This window comes from Cinclus cinclus, chromosome 1 (assembly GCF_963662255.1).
Source record: "Cinclus cinclus chromosome 1, bCinCin1.1, whole genome shotgun sequence".
Classification (NCBI taxonomy): domain Eukaryota; kingdom Metazoa; phylum Chordata; class Aves; order Passeriformes; family Cinclidae; genus Cinclus; species Cinclus cinclus.
This window is the reverse complement of record NC_085046.1, coordinates 136,100,746-136,119,035: the sequence shown is the minus strand read 5'-3', so window position 1 is coordinate 136,119,035 and position 18,290 is coordinate 136,100,746. Positions and strand designations below refer to the sequence as shown.

General features: G+C 34.1%; 1 protein-coding gene across 3 annotated transcripts in view; it reads left to right on the top strand.

Moving 5' to 3' along the window:
• Positions 1-18,290, top strand: part of CSMD3 (CUB and Sushi multiple domains 3) — a 590,741-nt gene that overhangs the window by 200,291 nt on the left and 372,160 nt on the right. The gene's annotated exons all lie outside the window — the stretch shown is intronic.

Here is an 18,290-nt window from a genome sequence, read left to right as displayed (position 1 = left end):
CTGAATTAAAAATTTTAGTATATTTTTACATTGAGTAAATTACATGCATTCATAATCCCATCTTTTATGTCTAAGGCTACAACAGCTAAAAGTATAATGTTTTGAATACATGAATGAAATCCTTTGCATTCATTAATAAATTCTGACAAGGTAAAACATTATTTTTATGGGACCTACAGGCTAATCATAACTTCACAAACAGATACTTCTTTTTGTGATTGTCCATCTGTTTTGCATGTAAATATACTATTAGGATATTTAGGGTACAAATTCACTTGTAGAATGAACCACTGACTAAAACAAACAAGCATCCTTTGAATTTCCTAATACAATTATATTATATTAATTATCTACATAACATCTAACTAACGTCAGAACAATTTTTTATTGTTACGTGCCATCTAACACGCAGGTGACTTGTGACAATCCGCAACGTTCTGGCCACGACCTCACAGTCAGTAAAAAATGAAACTAAACCAGTCATGTACATTTACTGTATGTTTATTTCTTCTGCATATAGTAGGTCATGTAAAATTTCACTGTTAGTGTGACCATGCATTGGAATAGGTTGTCCAGGGAGATGGTGGAGTCCCCATCCCAGGTGGTGTTTAAGAGATGTCTGATCTGGCACTGGGTGATATAATTTAGTAGTTTAGGGATTAGAGTGGTAAAATGGTTAGATGGGTAGATGGTTGAACTTGATGGCCTTAAAGGTTTCCCAGCTTTGATCATTCTCTGATTGAGTGATTTCAACTGACATTATCTAATGCTTAATCATAATGAATTATAAGATGTAAACCATACTTTCAATGTCAGCTTTATTTAGTTGTTTTGTGAAGTTTTTTTTGTAGTCAACTACTTTTCTATCCTCTATAAAAAACTTATTAGTGAAGATTTATCTTGATTAAGTGAACTCCATTCTTCTTTCGTGGCTAAGTAGACTTTTTGGTTATTTCTGTAAGAGTCCATAAGTAAGCTCTTGGCAGCTTCACATCTCTCCATCAGCCTTTTTGGTATCCAGACTAGTGTCTTGGAATCTGCAGGAAAATTACCTACTGCCATAGTACATACTCTTTTTTGCTGAAGCATATAACACAGGTTTTGACATCTTTCATGTGGATATATTGCACTGCTGCAGAAATTATTTTCCCCATTTTTTTATTGTCAGAGGAAAATCTTAAACCATCATCTCTATTTTCTGAGCAAGAATGTACTGTCCTGAATGTCCTAAGGGAAGTTAAGGGTAAGGTCAAGGACTGTTTGAATAAGGCTTATTTTCTGTTTAGTAACTGACACTGCCTTTCAAGAAAAAGAATCAAAACAATTCTGAACTGAAGCTTCCAACCTGTTAACTAAACTTTCCAATCCTCTATGACTTACTCAATCTGAGTTTCGATCCCAAAATGCATTCATCTTTGCTTGTTTGTGTTTTGGTTATTTTTGAGGTACATGTTTTCCAGAGAGTCAATTATAAAAGGGGAATTCTGTAATGAGGTGGAATTAAGGAAGTGCAACAGTGTTGAATGCAATTTAAAGCACAGTTCACCTCCTATGGGAGAGAAATGAAAGATGATTATGACAGTAGCAAAGGCTAACAATCCTTAGAGTATTATTTTTTCATTTAGCTTTGAATTACGATGACTCTACTAGCAAGACCTTCCACCAGCTGTTAAAAGATTTAAACTAGGTAGCTGAAAGTTACGTTTATACTAAAAAATTCACTGCCTATGAAGCTACAGCTTTGCTAGATGTGCTGGAAATGATTTTTATTACTGTACTCTGCATCAGACATATACAGACATAAATTGGAGTGTTACAGAAATGTTGCCATTACATCTGGTTTTGGCGATTTTGAACACAGGTTCCCCAGAACTGTAAAGTAGAGCAGCAAATTTTATTATTCTGTTCTATAAATATTACAACGAAATAAAACTTAAATTGTTAAACTTGTAATTTCAAGTATGTATTGCAGTTTAAAAGTGATGCAACTTGATTTAAAAAATAAAAGTCTGATCTATTTAATATGTTTTTTTCCTTTTAGTTTGTGCAAAGCTTGCTATCGATGCAGGAAAAGGGTTAGAAATGAACCTGGTGGTTTCAATAGCCTAGTTCAGTTTGCACAGTGAAGTCCAGACTCTGTAACATATCCTGTATTACTGAGCTCTGATTTTTCTTTTCTTCACCTGGAAACATGGGACATAGATTTAAACTTTAGTGGCTCAGAATTCATGGCAGAAGTATCTGTTGTGATGCTCAGATTGAAAATAATTTGATACAAATAACTGGCTGATACAAACAAACAACTATTCAAGAGAATATATATGTGTTTTCCAATGAAAAAAATCTAGGGACAAACACTTTGAACTGAAGTTTACAACTAAACCTGAGTGAAATCAGAGTAACATGCCATTGGGGAGAACAGTATTCTGCCAGCTAAATAATTGGCATTTTTTGGGTGCCAAATTAAATTGACAAAAAAGGAAAATACTGTATAAAATATAAGGTATATATATATATATTTGCTTTCATTGAGCTAAGCAAAACTAAAAATTATATAATATATCCTTTGGTATTATATTTTAATATATATCTGAATTTAAGAAGAAAAGAAAAGGAAAATACTAGTGCTGCCAACATTGAATATGGAAATAAAAGAGCAAGGCATTATTTGCGTTCTGAAAAACTGAAAAAAAAAATACATGTAAAAGGCTATTTGATAAAAAAAAGAGGATTTGATTTATGTGGAAATTGGTTGAAAGAGCAGAATGGCATTACATAGGCATACTAAGATGTTTCTATTTTATGCAAAAAGAAAGTATTTGTCTAAAAATATGAAGGATTATGGCAGTTTGAAAGGAATTTTATTACTGTTTATGGATAAATGGACATCAATACTAAGGAAAAGGACATCAGGCTTTAAAAAAATTTACCAAAATTACTTTAAAGGAGAAGGGGTTAATATAATCCACAGGAGATCTGGCAGTAAGTGGAAGTGAATATATCCAGTACATAATAACAGGGTATCCTATTTCAAAAGAAAGACATAGATCATAGTAAGAGACCTTTAAAGCTCCTGGTGCAGTCATAAAGATATACAGAGCAGAAAGAAATTTTGCAAAAGGTGAGAAAAGAACCACATGACTAATGAATAAAAGCATAAAATACTAAGAAGCTTTTAGAATACAGTAAGAAAGGCTATCACAATTGCTGAATTACAATTACTAAAGGTTATAAAAGACAATGATGGAGAGAGGCTGCAACTACATTAAAGGGAAAGAGAAAACAAGAAGAAAACAGAGGGCAAAAAAGGAACACCGGGAAAGTTGTAATAAAGACAGTTAGCTCTGAACCATGCATAAATAATGGACTAAGTGATGAAAACTTACTGAATGAAAAAAAAATTGAATTCTTTTTACTAACCAATTTTTAAAATTACAAACTAGCAGGAAAGTGACTCAATGTTGTCTGTAAATATGTGGTGTACTTAACTGAGAAAAGGCACCCAAAGAATAGTTACTGGCTAGTCTCTGTAAGTCATGTTGGGTTGCATCTTAAATGAATGAGGCAATGTTAAATACTTTTGCAATATCTCTGACAGTGGAAGAAGAATTATACATGAATGTCAGTAACAACAGTTTGGAGGGTTACAGGCAATATGCTTCAAAATAATGCTGATAAATCAAAATGAACTTGAACATGTGAAATTTACTTCAGAGAAGTACAAAATGCTGTAGGCTAAATAAAGAAGGCATAGGAGTAAATATCAAATAGGGAATAAAGACCCAGTTAGAGAACTAATATTGATTAAATGCATCAAGAAAACACAAAAAATATAATAAGAAAAATTATTGAGCAATGTGTCCTTGTGTGCGCATGCTTTTATGTGTGCAAAAGTAAATTGTTTTTATGATATATGTCCTGCATTTATAAAGTCACACAACTTTCAGAAGTTGCAGATAGGATTAACAAAGATGCCGGAAAGAGTTGAATTCTTATTTAGCTGAAAAGAATTTTCCACTGACATTCATTTACAAATATAAATGATATTTGTTATTTATACAGCGCTTAAAACTGCATTAGCAGTTAACACAAATCTTTCCATGTTTCCTAATGAGGTATTTCCTAGTATATATTGATAAAATAAATTATAAAAATATTTAAACAATATGAAATCATCATGTGGTGTTGTACCTCAATAGGCCCAACATTTGCTTGGTGCGTAATGCCAGGCTGGGTTTTAAGGGCTGGGACTAAATACTGGCACAGTTGTGGAGCCTAAGTTTGCTTTCACCTGCCCATGTCTGGTTAACATTCTAATGACTGCATTCTTATAAGACAATACGTTAAAGGTCAGTTTTAATTTATAACATGTGCATTAGTGACCTACTATCTTTTATTGGTTATTAGGTCTGAGATTTTGCAAATTTTCAACTCATATTTTTCAGGAGAGTTGCTCAGGGTGCTCAGATAACATTATCTCATTACCATTAATATCGGTAAAGGCATCATATAATAATTTAATAGATAATAGACTGTGATACAAGATGTTTTAAAATTGAGATTGCTTATTTACTGCATAATTTAGAATATATCACCTTCCAGTCAAATGTAATAAAAAAAGTTTTATTTTGGCAACTTCATTTTTTGCAGTAATACTTTATTTATGTGGTAAAGTAAATAAAAATCATTATTGTAAGGCACACTTACTTAAAATCTGCTCCAGTCTGGAAAATCTGCATAATGAGCTAGCTGTTCAACTAGGGTACCAGAAGTTCCTAGAGTAGTAAGATTTTTCATCCTAAAACCACAGAATACTGGTAAATTTTATAAACATTGTTTTTGATCTCTACCAAAGATTTCATGTGTATTAGTCAATATATTAACAAATCCATTAATTTTTAATTAATGGAATTGCTTAATATATTGACTAATATTGGAATAAAATAATTTAAATATTTCAATAAATATTTTTTGTTCCATGTAAAAGCTAACATTATTAAGCTGATCTATTTGGCTCATTTTTTGTGGATGAGGGAAAGGCAAGGCCGTGAGGATTAAGAACAAGTTATATTTGTTCATAGAACAATGAAAATATTACTTTTACATTCTAAAGAACAAACCTTTTTAAAAAAAATAAAGTGTTTTATGTCTCTTTCAGCTGTAAACGGAAGATTTTTGAATCCAAGGAGTTTTTCAAGTAACTCAGATTGATATTGCAAAATCAATTTGAAGTATTTCCAATTAATAATCATATTTTGTTTTTTAATAATATTAATTGCCCTCAATTAAAAAGTAGACTATGGGATTTTGTAATATTGTGGAGAATCTAATGCATTTTTCTTATTTAATAATTTCTCATTGCATCATATTTTTAGACATTTAGACATTGCTCTTAAATCTTCAGTACAGCCTCTGTTTATGGAGAATGTGATGTCTTTTTTTGAAAAGTCAAATAACAAATGTTAATTTTGGAATGTGGTGTCAAGTCATGGACAGATGAAAATGCTGTGTCATAGGATGTTCACTGGCTCTTTTACCAGAAACAGCAGATGGATAGCAGTCAGACCCATGCAGTATCCCAAAGTGTTTTATCATCTCTGAGAGCAGCATTTAGGTTTTGGAAAAAAAAAAAAATATAAATACCTATGTATATGACATATATACATATGTGTGTATACCTATATATGACATAAATAACTTTTACACTTATACTTGCTTATGCTTCAACTTAAGAAACAAATGTTCCTGGTCTCATTTTCCATAAGATTTGACACAAATTTTGCTTTTAAAAGTTCTTTGTATAATATTTCTTGTTCTAAAAGATATTAAACACACTGAAAATCGATGTCCTTGTTTTTTCAGGATATTTTAGCATAAGTAAGCCTACAATAATCAATAGTATATCAATACTAAAGTTTGGTGAATCCTTTTCAACATGATCTGTTGTAAATCAGTAGATTTTGTCCCAGACTTCCTTTACACACACATCAGTTCATGCTTATCTATGGGGTTCAGTTCAGTGTCATACCAACCTAGGTCTAGAATTAGAAGCAGTACAGCTCTAACAATAGGAATCCTTGCTCAGTGCAGATATTCATGCTTTAGAGTGCACGAATATCTCTGAATATCTCTGAATCTTTTTCAGTTTGAAACACCGGAGTGTTTTAACTCCAGCAAGTTAGTTCCATGGCACAAAGAGGAAGGACTGTGGTGCTCATTCATTCGGTATCTGATATCCTCTGATATCCACCTTGTGTGCTCTCCAGTGGTTCAAACTGTAAAGCAGATGTGTGAAGTCCAGAACTCAGATTTAATGATGTACTTGGGGCTGGCTTGAATATCTCAGAGGTGTTGCTCTGGGTTGTCTAGCTATGTCCATAATCTACAGAATATACACAAAGTAGAAGAGGTTGTTGGTCCTTAATAAAAAAAACAGAAGAGAGAATTTCAGTTACTAATCTCAGGGGTCAGTAAGAAAGGCATTGTTTTTGAATGAGAGAAGCAGCTCTTCTAATTTTTAAGATTCAATATTTGCTTCACTGGTACAGGGTTTAGTGCCAGAAACAACCCCTCCTGTAAATGAGAGGCTTGTGCATTTCATTGCTTTTCTGTGCTAATTTAAAAAAACAAACCAAACCAAACCAAACCAAACCAAACCAAACCAACCAACCAACCAAACAAACAAACAAACAAAAACCCGTCTTCCCTTAAAAGTCTTAAGTGATTAAAGTACTCAACTCTTTCTCTTTTTTTTCCTATTATTTTTCTTTCTTTTTTTTTTTTTAAATCTGCTTTGATAGTTACTAACCATTGTTGTAAAAATAGGGGGGGGGGGGGGGGAAATACACTTTGCGTGAGTTTATCATCAACTTCAGCTGCTGGTATTTTCGTGTTTTGTCAGGTTATAGAAAGAGATCTTCAGTGTACTTTTCTCTGGACAGCTTGCCTCCCCACTGTCTTCATACAACCTGCAGGGGAAACTTTTCCAACACCCAGGGCCACAGCTCTCTCTCCTTCAGTGCCTGGTGTCTGCAGAGCTGTTTTTGCTCACTTATTCTCACTCCTCTCTTCCAACTGAGGTTGTGCAGCAGTTTTCCCCTCTTCTAAATATGTTATTCCAGAGGTGTTACCACTGTTGCTGGTGGATGCATTCTTGGCCCTCAGTGGATCCATCTTGTAGCCAGCTGGCAAGTGTTCTGGTGGACATAGGGCAAGCTCCTAGCACTTCTCACAGAAGCCATGCCTTCTACCAAAACTTTGCCACTCAAACCCAATACACTCCTCCAAGTTTCACAGTTTCTGTTACAAGAGCCTCCTTTGACAAGATCCCCAAAGGGAACCAGTTTAGATTATTAAATTTCATCTATTCATACCAACAGAAACAGATCATATATGTTCTTAATGGTTCACTTTGGAGGCTTTTTTATTAGGAGTCATCAAATTAGGAAATAGAGTCTAAAATCTTGCAAAGTACAAAGTAATTTCTCTCAAAATGAGGTGTTCTACATGCATGCTGATGCTACTTGTCCAATCCCCTTCTCCCTTTTTAATTCTTCTCTAATAGGCCTAAATGCAAGCTATCACATCCCTTATTACTCAGATAATTTCAAAGCTTTGATTCTTAGTTTTAAAGGTGTTTTGTTGCTTATATGTCTGTGAAGCAAAAATGATGGAGGTGTAGGATATCCACATTTACTTTTAACACAACATCTTAAAAATTCTCCATTCAAAAATAGTGAGAAATATTTCTCTTAATACAGTCAGAGAACTTCTGAATATGAATGTTACAAATAGAGTGAAGAGAAATATGATCAAGAACACAGAGTAACAGTAAATTTGTAGTGTTGTTTAAAGGATAAAAATTATCATAGAAAGCAGATTTAATTATTAGACCAGTTTAATTGGGAGATTTGAAATCTACTTCTATCTAGGAGTAATAGGAGCAAGGCAGGGACAACTGGGAGCCAAGGGTATTTCTACACAGGCCACATTTCCTGTTCACTCACCTGTGATATGCAGTGCTCCAGAGGTTGAACCCAGGGACTTAGAGTCAATTAACATTCTCCAAGGTGGTGACAAACCAGGTCCAGTATCCCTCCAGGAGCCCAGTCAAATAGAGATGACCAAGGACAGAACTGGAGCAGTCTTAGGCTGAGCTGGAATGGGGCTCCTGGGTCCAAGACAGAGGCTTAACATAATCTCCATGCAGACCTACTCAAGGTCAAGAGGGTACCCTTACAGCCCAGGCAGTTTTGGATTTTTTTCTTAGATTTTTGTGGTGGAGAACAAAATACTGTCTATGTGTTGAAAATTTAAAAATTATTATTATCATCATTATCATCATTATACAAAGAATGGTACAGTATCTTGTTAATTGTCAAGCACTTTGAAATGAAAATTGTATAAAATTATTGAGTAAGAAATTTCTTATCTTACAGATACATTGGAGAAGGGGGAAAAGTCGCTACCTATAAATTTAATCAATCAAAAAATGTAAATGTCTAATGTGATAAATCCAGTAGAATTAGAAGGAGACACAATGCTGGATATAGAGAATAAAGTTCTTGCACATTATATAGCTAAACAAAATACTAATCCACCTTCCATAGGAGGTGGAACATAAGGTCAATGGTTCTGTGAGTAACCTGCATGGATTCCTTCACTACAATTATATTGAAATTATGCAGTAAAATTAGCCTTTCCTGACAGATTTTGGTATCTACCTTGATATATTTTCAAAGGGGAGAAACAGGAAGAAGTGAAGTCTTAGAAAAATATCACCTGTAGTTTGAATTGCAATGTTTAATGTTTATCATTTACTTTGTATTGATGAGTTTTTTAAAAGTATTCCAGGACTGCCTTATTATCACTCTTAAAAGATTAAATGTCGTAACTGACACAGACTTAAAATGACAGCATTTCAAATTTTTATTCTAATGTTAAGGAACAACTCTTTTAATATATATTTGTATTTTTATGTAATATCTAAATATGAGCAACTACAGTGGCAGATACTCAGGAAAACTCAGACCCTAGAAGTACTTTCTCTTGTAAGACCCATGGGGTTCTTAATTTTGCTCCAGAGTGGGAGTAATTTCACTTATATTTTAAACTTGGTCTCCATCCAGAGCTGCATGCCAATTTCCCTTCATGCCCTACAGAAAATTAGAATTAGACAATTAGAATCTTTTACCAGTTCTACCACTGCAAACCTATATGAGGTTTTAATTTTAACTGCTTTAGTTACATGAAATACTAAGGATTATGGGAAGAAGTTAAATGAGAATTGGCTTCATGGATAAATAGCCTTTGCTTCCTATTTCTAGTGCCTTCAAGTTTCTTTAGTGTGCATCTGGCCATATTGAGAGCAGTTGATAAGTCAGTAAATACAACTTTTGCTTTATTACTGGGGAGTGGCTACAGGCCTTGTACAGTCATTGATCTGAGAGCTGGATTCTCTTAGGACTCTTCTGAAGTGTCTTGAACTGAGCTGTTTTTGTCTTTTCTTTGTCTACTGGTCAAGTGATTAAATGACTATCCAAAGGTCTGAGAACTCTAAGCAGTTACTGTGCAACACATGTTGGACCTCTGTGATTATTGGGTCATGAGAAGGCTGGGAACTAATGAGAAAGAACAAAGATTCTGTTTAGGAAGGATGACTTAAGACTGAGGAAGGAGAGTTGTATCATGATGATCTCAGAATAGTGTCCATACAATCATAGTGGTGTGGGTTGGAAGGACTCTAAAGATGATCTAGTTCCAACCTCTCTGCTGTGGGCAGGGACCCTGTCCACTAGACCAGGTTACTGGAATCCCCACCCAGCCTGGCCGTGAGCACTCCCAGGGATGAGGTACCCACAGCCTCTGGTAACACTGTCTGGTGCCTCATCATCCTTACTGTAAAAAAATTATTCCTACTATCTTATCTAACCCCAGTCTCTTTTAGTTTAATGACACTTTCCTCGTCCTATCACTACATGACCTTGTCAAAATTCCTTTCAACTTTTTTGTAGGCTCAGTACCCTCAGGTACTGAAAGACAACAATTAAGTGTCCCCGGAGTCTTTCCTTCCCTAGGCTGAGAAATACCAATTCCCTCAGCCGTTCTTCATCCTTCTAATCATTTTCATGGACCCCCTCTTTACTTCAATATAAGCCCTTCTTGCGCTGGGCAATCCAGAGCTGGATGAAGTATTTCATGTGGGGCCTCACCAGAGCACACTAGAAAGACAGAATGATTCACAATAATTTTTTTTCCTTTCTATTTGGGAAAGAAGTGTTGATCTCAGGATGCAGAGGGACACCAAAAATTTGAACATAACACCTGAGAAAAGAAATAGATATTAGAAAAATTTCATGAAATAAAGAAGTTAGTGGTAGAATTAATGACACTTTTTGATATTTAGACTGTTTGTTAAAGCATGAATTGTATTAATAACAATTATTACATGGGGCTATTCTTTCTGTCCCAACAAGATTTTGTGTGTAAGAAATACTATTGCAGAACATCAAATTGTAGGGCAAGTGTAATATTTTTGAGTTTTTAATTTGCTTCATTTATTGACACTTACCAGAAAGAATCAAGAACAAGCTTCCATTCCTTATTCAGGCAATACTTGTAAGTAGATTTTTTTTCTGTAGAATAGAAAAGAAAACAACCATTTGAAATTGAATATGGCAACATTTTTAAGAGAGGTAAATTATATAAGCCTCGCACAAGTAATGGTCCTAGTTATTCAGTTTGAACGTTACCCAAAGAAGTATTGGATGCGTAAAAGTTGTGTTCAATTTAGTTTTATTTAGATTAGCTCTGAAAATAGGGCAAAGAAATGTGCAGGATTTCATGGAAAACACTCAAGAGTTGCATTAATCTTTATACCTGTCCAGGGTCTTCCACTCTCCAGCCAAGGCCCTCAGATTTGGAATTCTTGAGAGACATTTGGATTTAGCATGTGAGGGGAAAAAAAAAATAAATAAAATCTTACGTCAGTTGTTGGTGCCCACCTTAGCACAGCTTCTGGGCCAGCAGGATCAGTGTCTTTGTGGGAGGCCTAAGGTGCAGAGCCTGCACCAGGTGCAGGTGCATCCAGACTCATCTGCCTCTGCTCTTTGTTGACTGCCCTGAGCTTAGTCTCACCAATTACTCCAAGGAGCTGCTTGTGCAACTCATCACAGCTTGTGTGGTAGAAGGACCCATGCATTAACCAGCATGTACAACTCAGGTGAAGTCAATGTGTATTTATATTGTTTCTATGACCTGCTCAGGGAAACTGAGCTGTAAGTGCAAGGTCACTTAGTATATAAGGTATTTGCATCACATTTATGAAAAATGACTCCTTCTAAGACCCCGACACCTCTATGAAAATCAGCAGCTTGTACTGGGGCTATAGGCAATCAGGACACACTCCTGTCCATCAGTGTTATTTACGTATGTCACAAAGAAAAGATTACATGTATAATGAGCTAACAGTTGTGTATTTAGAAGGCTCCTTTCCTCATACTTTATTATTCTGTCAAGTCAAGAGATTAATTGTAAAATTTTGATACAGGAACATCTGGCTTTATAGGATGGAATCAACTTCTGAATTTACTAACTTTTTCTTGATCTTGGCACATTTCAACATTTTATATCCACAGTACTATAAACTTTCATTAATCATCACTTGGACCTTTATTCAGTCCTTAATTGTCATATGCAGGCTTCTCATGGAGTGGCTCTATATGACAGGAACTCTACTCCAAAATTTAACTTTTTCCAGCATTGCAAAGGCAAGACAAAGCTTTCATACATTTCAACACTGACATTTTTTAAACAGAGACCTCTTTTTTTGGTCTTTCAGATATCAAAATATATTTGACAAAAAGAGTCAAAGGACTAATTATTTTTATCCATCTAGATGAATAACTCTAAAATTAATCAATAGATTATTAAAGTACTTTACAAAACAAGTATTTTTTCAAGGTTAAATAATATAGAACTTTTTTTCCTTCTCTTCCCAAACAGTTTCTAATTTGTTTATTTTTTTTTTTAATAAATCAGAAATAAGTGATTGCAGTGAAGTTTCAGTCTAAACCCTTAGCTTAGTCCTAAATAGCTCATGAGTCTAAATGTGAAGAGTGTTAATTTACTGGTCTAAAAATAAAAACCTGTTTTTTGTCATTAATTTGGCTACAGTTCTGAGATATAGAAACAACAATTAATAAAATATCAAACTTGTGAGTGTCCCCATTCCCAGACACATAAAATGCTCATTCCTGCTATAAATATTATAAGGACTGACCATAAGAATTAGGTCTTTTACTAACTTCATAAACACTTATAACTTGGGTTATATATGACCCTCAAAATTCTAGTAGAGTGTTAGCATTTTTCCTTTACTTTTCTAATGAATATTTACCATTCAGAAAGAGCTTGCTTTAGGAAGAGATTTTTCTCCTTTCCTCTTTAAAGACTGAATTATGACCATTTAATTTCTCATTGGAATGATGTATTTTGTTGTTCCCTGTGACTGGACGTTGGACTATGGTAATGCAGAATAACTCAATCCTCTTCTGTTTTCTTTATTTATATGCTTGTTTTATTTCCCAGTTAATCTTTCTCTTCCTGTGTTATTTTGATTTTCATCATTTGAAGTCTCACCTGAGAAACTGCTTATTTTGATATTGTAATTACCTTTCAAATTAGTCTCTTTTTCTGAAGCCAATCTATCTCACAAGATGGACAATTCCTTAATCATGCAGGGAATGAATGACTTGAGTGTACTGACTGCACACACTAGAGCAGCCCTGATGCAACCCACTAGCAGTCTGAGTTTCACACATACAATTAAATGAAAAACTCACATTAAAGTTCTGTAGCTTTTGTCACAGAGTTGTCTTATTTAGTCTTTTTCTGAAATAGATATACAAGTATTATAAATGTTAATAGTTCATTAATGTACGCTACAATTACAATTCTTGGGAAACCACAGCTCTTAAAATACTTATGTTGGAAATATTTTAAGAAGCAAAATTTACAGGCAATTATCAATTATGCTGACCTTTGTTGTTATCCAAAGACAACTGAAAATGTCTATTAGCATTTAATATTTATGTGATCTCTTAAAAAAAAAAATCCTGAGTTATCAGTTCAGACAGCAATAGATTTTGTAAGAAACATAAGAAGTTGGTGGAGCTTTTTTTGCTATGTGACAATATAGGTCATAGCAGTGTCCTTGCTCTGAAATGATTTAATATAATTTGGGTAGAACATTTCCAGGAAAAGAAAAAGGCCAATAACCAAAACTGTCATACAACAGCCACTCACATCTATAATGAATGCCATTAAGACACATTAAACTCATCAGTGAAATTGGAAACATAAAATAATATTGATATGCCTAGTCTTACAAAATGCCTTTTAGTACTTGACCAAAGAAGGAAGTTAGGTTAGTGTCTGAACTTCAGTGCAAAAATCATACAGACTGAGTTGATGGAACAGGAGGGATATGTTAACTTAATAATTAAGTCCTTCAGGACCTTTCAAATCAAGTAATATATTAAATATTGAGTTGGCATCAGCTTTGCTTCTCTAGTGTGCAACTGGCTGTTTCTAAACAGATCTGGATTTATTAAAAGAAAGAACTGAGTTTTAATCTCATGTCCTTAAATCTGCATTGTGAGGTGGATCCTTTGGAAAAGATGTTTATTATGAATCTTGCTACATGAGGTGCTGCTTTATGGGATCAAGGCAGTCATGAAAAATGAAGGAAAGGATCCCAGAAATCTTTGCTAATGAGTGTGTGTTTTATACAAATACAGGAGACACAATAAGCTGCAAGTGGTTGCTACTTCAAATTTGCATTTAATACGAGTAGTGCCTAATTTAAGCATAATTTAACCAAACCAGATAGGTCATTGGTCAGGTACTGTTCTATTGGGTATTGGGTATGTCTTTCCTCTCCTTTCAAGGGACAGGTGGTTTCTCTCTTTTTTAGTGTATTATGGTGTTAGTATGAAGACCCAATGGCACATTTATCAATATGAATAGGCCTTATTGAAATGTGTGTTAATTTGCCCTTTTTAGATCAAAGTTTTTTATACAGTAGTTTTATTTCAACATACAAACAATACTAATGAGAAAGAATCCACACAGCTCCAGTTTGCATCAAAACAAGCACTTAGGATTTTGTAGTGCATATATGTGAGTAATGAAATCTATGTATGCACTTAGTCATGCTTAGACGTAAGTCTTTGTTAGCCTAAGGCTTTGGCAGAATTAGAATGGGTTTCAGCACTGTTTATCAGGTATCAACCTCAATTTTTTAAAAAAATTAATTCCATTTCTGTGAGTCCGGCATATGAGGAAATGTAGAAACTATATGCTTAATTGAGAAGTTTTGGGAAAACTTTGCTCTATGTTTTTTTAAAAGCAAATTTTTTTCTCTTTGGAATATTTTTTGGACATATTGAACGTGTAAATTAAGGCCTGCATTACATCATAATAATCAGTGCATTGACAATTGAGATCATCAGTAACAATATGTAAGTAAGAACTGTAGTTTTAGATGACTTTTAGAAATTAAAGCTAGTCTGGTACATGAGCAAGACAGGAATGTTTAAATTACTTTCAAGATTATAGCTATCGAGAGTGTACATTTCAAATGTTAATGTATATTGTTCCTTTTCTGGAAGAAAAAAAGGATGTGCACTATGCTCTTATAAAAAGAAGACACACCAACCCTGAATTCCACTTAGCAACATAAGGTGGGAATTATGTGTTAGAATTTTGAGGGCAAATAAAATACCAATTGACTTCACTGGCTCAGAATTAGGTTAAAGCAGGTGGTTTTTTTTTTTTTTGTTTTTTGGGTTTTTTTTTTTAATTACTATCCAAATTGTGTATAAAGGAAGGGAATAGAGGCATGTTGTTGTAATGAAGTGCAAGAAGAATGAAATTTTGAAATTCTCAAAATGTTAGTCCCTTATTTATTTTGTAAACTGCGGTTTACACGCAAACTAAGTGCATAGGTGGAACTTCACTGACATACCTACCTGCAGAGTTTTACACTTCTACTAATCCCTTGTTTAGCAGCAAAGGTGCATTGTTTCAGTAAGCACTTCTTTTTTCAAATACATTTTGCAGTAGATAACAGTTGATGCTGTTGACTACACATAGTAGTAAGATACTGTAAATCTCTGGTTCACAGCCAAGATTCTCCATGAACATTTCTAAGAGTTTATGAAAGACAGCTGCAGAAGGGAAGCCTACTCTGTTGACTGAAATTTACTATGCAGGATTCTGTGCAGCTTGAGAGGGAGCTACCTCTTTTGAATTATAAAAGAACATGAGACAGCTGTGTTTCCTTTATGGAAGACATGGTGTTTTACTTTGAATTTCAGGAAAATATTGCAGATGATGCAGCATAACTATGCTTGGAATAGTAGCTGACACAGAAGTAGGCTGGGCTGCCAACGTATTATTGTAATGATGAACAGCTTTATAATTTGCTGCAAAGATAAATTGACGTGAGAAAAGGGGCAGTTATATAAACAGAATCAATTTTGACAGTTTGCAAATCTACTTTTTGGGAAGAATCCCATTGAACACATGAACTGTAAAAATCAGATTGTAGGAGCTGTGAATTTAATTAGAAGTCAGCATAGATGTATAAAATACATCTATATCAATAAATGCCTGATTTGATAGGTAAACTAAATTTTGAAGTATCTTAGAAACAAAATTAGGCTTTTTCTGTGAACATATTTAATTGTCTAGGGCAATATTTTCTCATGCTTTGAACAATAAATTTGAAATTTATTTTTCACATAGTTTTGTGATTATTGAGGAGAAACCTTCTCATAGGCAGAAAATACATGAGTCAAAATACCTGTTAGGAAATATGTTTTACAGCCTTATCTTATTTCATTTTTTTTTAGTAAGACTTCTTCCAGTAATAGGTTTATTCTAAAATGTGCAAGCAGTGAAAGGTTGTTGTCTCTATCTCTATATTGCCTAATAATTATTTATAGAGTGATAATTTAATCAAAATAACTATTTCCTCTTGCATCATTGGGTAATATTATTATAGAGTAAAAAACTGTACCAAAAAAGGATAACTAACCTCTACCTTCCGAAAAACAAGTCTCAAATTAAAGTGTACTTCTTACATCTGTAGCAAGAAATTTTGAGCAACTAAAGTCACTTTATGGCTGTTATAAAATGTGTTTCATTCTAAAATTCACAGTGAAAATGCAGAAATATTTGATGTTTTGTAATTGAAAGGTGTAGGCCTCTGTCTCTTACACTTCATACATATTCTAGTGCAGTTCTGACTCTAACTGGTACCAAACAATGTGCATTCACCACATCCTGTTGCAATCTTAAAGCACTATATTTTTGTTTGTTCGCTTGCTTTTTTTGTTTAACTTCATCATCTGGATTTCTTGGATCTAGAATTTGAAGTCAATTTCATAAGCTTAAGAAACTTAGATTCTATATGTTGTTTAACTTAAATGAATTGTGTGAGCTAATGTGTTTCCACAGTATAAAAACATTCTTTTGCAAGTAGGTGAAATAGTTTTAATAGCCTGTAGTGTCAGTCAAGCCTTTTGTCATTTATGAGTGCCTGAGGGAATAAGGGTGCTGGTACAATTTTAGAAATTTGGAAAGTTGTCTTAAACATGTTTTGTTTTGAGGTAGAGTGGGTGGGAAAAGATGGAAAGAACACTACCTCTAAACTGTTATTATTTCAAAAGTCTTCCTCACAGAATAGTACCTACACATACTTATTAGTTATTTATTTAAGTAAGTTTTGGGATTTTATTTCACTTAAAAATTTCTTCAGAATTAATTGATTCATTATGAATAGAGCTTTTGTCAAAATAAAATAGGAATCCTGGATGTCTGAACATAAAATGGCATACTTGTTGGCTAGTATTTTATTTTAACTACAGGAAGAGTTCAGTTTATAACTAAATGAAAGGGCATAGGTAAGTATTGTGATCGTCTGAAATGTGACCTACCTTTCTGGTTTCTGGTGAGAAATATATATTGAATTGCTGTCATGATGGAAGATTTTTCTATCTAAACTTTATTCTCCTTCTTTATAACATGACATCTCATTAAAAAATAAAATAACAAAAGAAAAACACCACAAAAACCCCCAAACAATAAAGAACTTAAATTCAGACTTTCCTAATGAGCCAGTCAATCTGAAACACTACTATAATTGGAGCAATATCCTTATGCTAAAAAACAAACAGAAAACCAGAATAATAAAAAGTCCAAATAATTTTGTATACCTGGTCTAAAGGCTCATAGTTATTTTTTTTTCACAGAAGCCAAGAAAAGTGCTGTGGTTTGGATTTGTGACTAAACCAGAATTGATAGCACAGCAATGTACTGGCTACTTCTGAGCGATTCTTGCACAGCACCAAGGCTTTCTTTCCCCCCTCCTGAGTCCCCATAATGAGTAGACCAGGTATAGGCAGGATAATGGGAAAGGGACAAAACAAACAAACAAACAAAAAACAAACAAACAAACAAAAAAACAAAAAAAAACCCAAAAAAAACCAAAAAGCCAAAACCAGACCCAAATTGACCAAAAGGATATTTTCATACCTACAGCTTCATGGTCAGCAATGCAATAAAAGAATCAGAGGGGCTGAGATGCAGCTGCTAATCCCTGGAGATCACTTTGATTGTTCTGTTTGTAGAATGTGGTGAATGATTTCCTTTGTATAACTTCTTTTTTTCTCAGCTGTTCACTTATTAAACTGTCTTTTGAAGAATCCTTCTTGCTTTTGCTCTTCCTGTTCTCTCCCCTTAGTATTGTTTGGGGCAGGGAAGGGAGTGAGTGACCAGCTGTGTGGTGCTTGACTGCTAGCTGGGGTCAATCCACTAGAATTTCCTACTCCTCTTGTACACCTAATATCTAATTTTCAAATCCACACAAGTGATGGAATATTTATTTTATCTCCATGCCCTGAATATAGAAAATTACTTGGTCTTGAGAAGTAGATGTCTGTTTTATCATTTTCGATAGTGGTTTGTGTACCCTAAGTTGTCTTCTTCCATCTCTTGAATGTAAAATTCTCAAGGTATGAGCTTTTCCCTGGTGCCAGAGCAATGCTCTGTCTAGCCCAATGTCTGACCTGAGTAGACACAAATTCTTCCTAGCCTGAGTACCATGTGCTTCCATCTTTACAGTGCTATGCCTGACCAATAATACGGTTGTGTAGTTTCTGACTTAGCACTGATTTGTATCCCATCACTTGGTAAGGCATGATGTACAATTTTGTCTGTTCATG